This window comes from Schistocerca cancellata, chromosome 4 (genome assembly GCF_023864275.1).
Source record: "Schistocerca cancellata isolate TAMUIC-IGC-003103 chromosome 4, iqSchCanc2.1, whole genome shotgun sequence".
Classification (NCBI taxonomy): Eukaryota; Metazoa; Arthropoda; class Insecta; order Orthoptera; family Acrididae; genus Schistocerca; species Schistocerca cancellata.
Window position 1 is genome coordinate 226,149,978 of NC_064629.1, and position 5,569 is coordinate 226,155,546.

Here is a 5,569-nt window from a genome sequence, read left to right on the forward strand (position 1 = left end):
TTGCATATGCGGATGACTTAGTTGTGATGGCAGATTCGATTGAAAGTTTGCAGAATAATATTTCAGAGCTAGATCAGAAATGTAAGGACTATGGTATGAAGATTAGCATCTCCAAAACGAAAGTAATGTCAGTGGGAAAGAAATATAAACGGATTGAGTGCCAAATAGGAGGAACAAAGTTAGAACAGGTGGACGGTTTCAAGTACTTAGGATGTATATTCTCACAGGATGGCAACATAGTGAAAGAACTGGAAGCGAGGTGTAGCAAAGCTAATGCAGTGAGCGCTCAGCTACGATCTACTCTCTTCTGCAAGAAGGAAGTCAGTACCAAGACTAAGTTATCTGTGCACCGTTCAATCTTTCGACCAACTTTGTTGTATGGGAGTGAAAGCTGGGTGGATTCAGGTTACCTTATCAACAAGGTTGAGGTTACGGATATGAAAGTAGCTAGGATGATTGCAGTTACTAGTAGATGTGAACAATGGCAGGAGGGTGTCCACAATGAGGAAATCAAAGAAAAACTGGGAACGAACTCAATAGATGTAGCAGTCAGGGCGAACAGGCTTAGATGGTGGGGTCACGTTACACGCATGGGAGAAGCAAGGTTACCCAAGAGACTCATGGATTCAGCAGTAGAGGGTAGGAGGAGTCGGGGCAGACCGAGGAGAAGGTACCTGGATTCGGTTAAGAATGATTTTGAAGTAATAGGTTTAACATCAGAAGAGGCACCAATGTTAGCACTGAATAGGGGATCATGGAGGAACTGTATAAGGGGGGCTATGCTCCAGACTGAATGCTGAAAGGCATAATCAGTCTTAAATGATGATGATGATGATGATGAATTAAATCAAATCAAATCAAAACACTAACATCTTCTCCAGTCCTGGTGTTGTATGATGAGAATGCTGAGACAGTACTTCACACTTATGCTAGTTGTTATGGGATAGGTTAAGTTCTAGTACAAATTCAGGAAGGTGATGAAAAGGTGATAGTTTATGCTTCTGCAGGTAGTTTCCAAGTCCAAGACAAACTGAGAAAGAGTGCCTTGCAGTTCTTTGGGTTGTCAGCGAGTTACAGGAATATTTATTTGGCAAACCATTCATTGTTGTGATGGACCACCATTCACTATGCTGACTGACTAGCCTGAAGGTTCCATTCGGTCAGCTGGGGAGATAGGCACTGATGTTTCAAAAATATGCCTGCAGCAGCACAGTGTGTGTTTTCTCGCCTGCTGAAAAATGTTCCACTCACCTTTCAGTGATCTTCTCTTCTTCTGCAGCAAGCACCTGCTCTGTTAGGAAATTATTAATGTTTCTTGAGTGGACAAGCTTTAGTAGAACCAGTCACACTGAACATATCAAAAGGGTACATCAGGAGTTTCTTTAGTACCAGATGTCACGGTCTATTAAATGATAGAAAGACTTTAAATAAAATTTACGAAATATAATCTCTTCTTTGATACAAAACTCTCTACCAAGTCAGAATCTATTCTGAAGTTACAGTTTCAACATTCACTCACAATCACAGTCACACTTAATAGCCAGCTTATGGTATACAGCTAACGTGTCACCAGAAGATGAAAAAATCAATTGTCTGTGAAACAGAATGCACATTCTGTATTATTACACAAACTGGCCACTTTGAACTATCAGTTCTTGGTCATAACCCATATAACACACCACTTGGATATTACTTATTCAAAAAATCACATTTCGCACCAAAAATGCAGAATTCACATTTTTGTATTTACCATTTATTTGTAATTACTCTTCAGCATTCCACAATTGAGACCACAATTCCACAAAATTGAAACATCTTTTCGGAGCTCATTCCACATCTACTCATGTGATAGCGAGTTCCAAATCCTTTCTAGACCACACAAAGCAATTCTCTAGACTTAAAAATATGCACGAGTTCTCTCTCTTCTGGTTGGCTAAGATCTAGTATAGGCAGTTGGTTATCAGTATTAAACTACACTGTCCTGTGTTATTTACAGTGGACCAGCCACAACACAATATCTCTTCAGAGCTATTAATTAAATGAAGAAATTTAGGTAACCTGTTAGTAGCAAAATATATCTCTCTTTAAATAACTAAATTATTTAAGAATGCTTCTCATTTCCCCAGTGCCATAAACTGGAGAATTACTCATAACATATTTTCCCTGCACATATGACTCACTCACTCTGTCCAAATACATTTCCCATGCTGCCATTTACTCAGTTAATAGACATGCAACTATTCACACATCACATTACTTCTTATTTATGCTTTCATAAATTCTAATACTTAAACACATTAAATCAGCAATAATTAACAGAAGACATATTATTAAGAAAAGATAAAAATTATTTACAAGAAATACCTTGCTCCGACTGCCTAGTATTTCAGTACCTGTACAATAGCAACACCTTTCAGCTGGGGCTGAAACAGTTATCAAATGGCTCTAACACTATGGGACTTAACATCTGAGGTCATCAGTCCCCTAGACTTAGAACTAGTTAAACCTAACTAACGTAAGGACATCACACACATCCATGCCTGAGGCAGGATTTGAACCTGCGACCATAGCAGCAGCGCAGTTCCGGACTGAAGCGCCTAGAACCGCTCGGCCATAGTGGCCAGCTAACAGTTAGCACATGCTAGATCACAAGAGCAAGCCTATCACTAAGTAGACATGACTCACCACTACCTACCTGAAGCTACTCACTACCAACCAGACTTCTACAATGGTGATGCTTGGCACTATGTTGCATGCCATTACAGTGATATATGATACTACACGCAAACACAAGGACACTGACTGTCTTTCATGGAATCCTTTGGTAGAATACAATGGTGTGGACAAAATCTCAGTCAGTACTGCATTAAATGAGATTTTTGGTAAACAGAACTTTGCTGAAAACCATAGAGTCATTGAAGGAGGAGGAACCAGCCAAAAGAGAAATCCAGTTAATAAAAAGAACATTGTATGAGAGGACCTGTGAGCTGATGGGATGGAAATGGCGGCTTGTCATCCCAGCTCATCTACAGCCGGCTATCCTAAAGTTTTTTCACAACGCTCCAACATCTGGTCACATGGGATTTGTAAAGACTCTGGATAGAATCAGACACAGCTATCATTGGCCAGTTCTCTACCGATGTGTTACGTGAGCCACTGTAAGGGATACCAGTGATGAAAGTATTTTCTGCAGTTACCTTTGTAGCATTTGATACCAGTTATGTCTGCAATAGTGCCTAGCATTCCACCAATTTGAAGTTGACCTGTTACAGAGGCACTTGAAGTCAACAAATGGAAATCGATGTACAATAGTCTCCTGACCTGATACGCTGTCATCAAAGCTGTGCTGACTGTTGGAGTCCCAGAAATTGTAAGGTTCCTACTAGAAGCATGGAGAACCCCATGTGATTATCTCTGATCACAGAAAAGTTTTCCTGTTGGGACTGATATCAGAGGTATTTTCATGTTGTGACATCACCCGCAGAATGACAGATGCCTACCACCCACAGATGAATTTTGTCACAGAATGCTTTACTAATACATTGACGGATATGCTTTGATGTATGTTGCTGTCTAACAGAGAGATTGGGATACAATACTACCCATTGCAATTTTCATTACAAGACCAAAACAATAATGGGTATACTGTTCCTGTTTCAGCTGGATGATAGTCAGGGTAACTATGTGAAACATCTCATCACCAGGACTGAAGAAACAAGACAGCTGACTTGCATATGGTTCCCAGACACAAAGGAGAAATACCAAGAGTGTTACAGTGACATGCACTGACCTGTGAGATACAACCCCAGAGACTTGGTTTGGATTTTTATGCCTGTGTGGAAAGTGGGACTATTGGAAAAGTTACTAAAGTGCTACTTTGGGCAGCATCATACCCTTCATTGCTTGTCAGATGTCTCATATGAAGTTAAAGATTATGACCCTTCATCAAGAGGACAAAAGTGATTCTGTATGAAGCCCTACTATAGTCCTGAGGCATAGACTGACAATGGAGGCCTGTCATTCAAGGAAACTGAAGGCTCTCTTGATGAATACAGATCTTTTTTTTATGAGAGAACCTTCCTTCTATACTCATCACAGTGGAGAGGATGTAAGGGAACATACCAGAAAATGAGGGTCCTCCAACACTGCCAGATGAAGGACCATTGATAAGATCTAGATCCAGGTTGCTGTAGTTGGCTCCAATGAGAACGTCTGAAACAGTGGGTTACTGTTTCTTCAGGACAGGTGGCAATGCCATGACCTGTGAGGCATGAAATTCATTGTAGAAGTTAGCATTTCTGGCTGGGATTCCATGGGATGCCAGTTCTACATCTACATCTATGTAGATACTCCACAAACCACCATACAGTCTGTGGCGGAGGCTACCCTGTACCACTAATAGTCATTTTATTTCCTGTTCCACTCACAATTAGACCAAGGAAAAACTGACTGGCTGTATGCCTCTCTATGAGACCAAATTTCTCATATCTTATCTTCATAGCGCTTATGCAAAATGTGTGTTGGCAGCAGTAGAATCATTAGGCAGTCAGTTTCAAATGCTGGTTCTCTAAATTTTCTCAGTAATGTATCTCAGAAAAAACATTGTCTTCCCTCCAAGGATTCTCATTTGAGTTCCTGAAGCATCTCCGTAACACTTATGTGTTGTTCAAACCTACCAGCAAGAAATCTAGCAGCCCACCTCTGAATCGCTTCAATGTCTTCCTTCAACCTGACCTGGTACAGATCTGAAACACTTGAGCAGTACTCAAGAATAGGTTGCAGCAGCATCCTATATGTGGTCCTTCTTACAGGTGAACCACTCTTTCCTAAAATTCGTCCAATAAACTGAAGTTGACCATTTGCACTCTCTACCATAGTTCTCACATGCTCGTTTCATTTCATATTGCTTTGTAACCTTATGCTGAGATAATTAAAGGACTTGACTGTGTCAAGCAGGGCACTAGCAATATGATATCCCAACAGTACAGTTTTGTTCTTACTACTCATCTGCATTAACTTATATTTTTTCACTTCCGTTCATCACACCTACTGGAAATTTTGTCTAAGTCATCTTGTACCTTCCTACAGTCACTCAATTTTGACAGCTTGCCCTACACCACAGCATCATCAGCAAACAACTGCAGAATGCTGCTCAGCCTGTCCAACCAATCATTTACGTATATAGAGAACAACAGTCAACAGCCTTGCCACAGTGATGACACCAGTTCCTGTCAGATCACCAAAGTTAAGCGCTGTTGGGCTGGACTAGAACTCTGATGGGTGACCATTCGGTCTGCTGAGTGCTGTTAATGAGCAGGGTGCACTCAGCCCTTGTGAGGAAAACTGAGGAGCTCCTTGATTGAGAAGGAGTGGCTCCAGTCTCGTAAACTGACATAAAGCAGGGAGACCAGGATGTGTACCACACGACCCTCCATATCCACATCTAGTGATGCCTGTGGGCTGAGGATGACATGGTGGCCAGTCAGTACCATTAGGCCTTCATGGCCTGTTCGGGTGGAGTTTAGTTTTTCTTATAGAGAACAACAGTGGTCCTATCACACTACCCTGG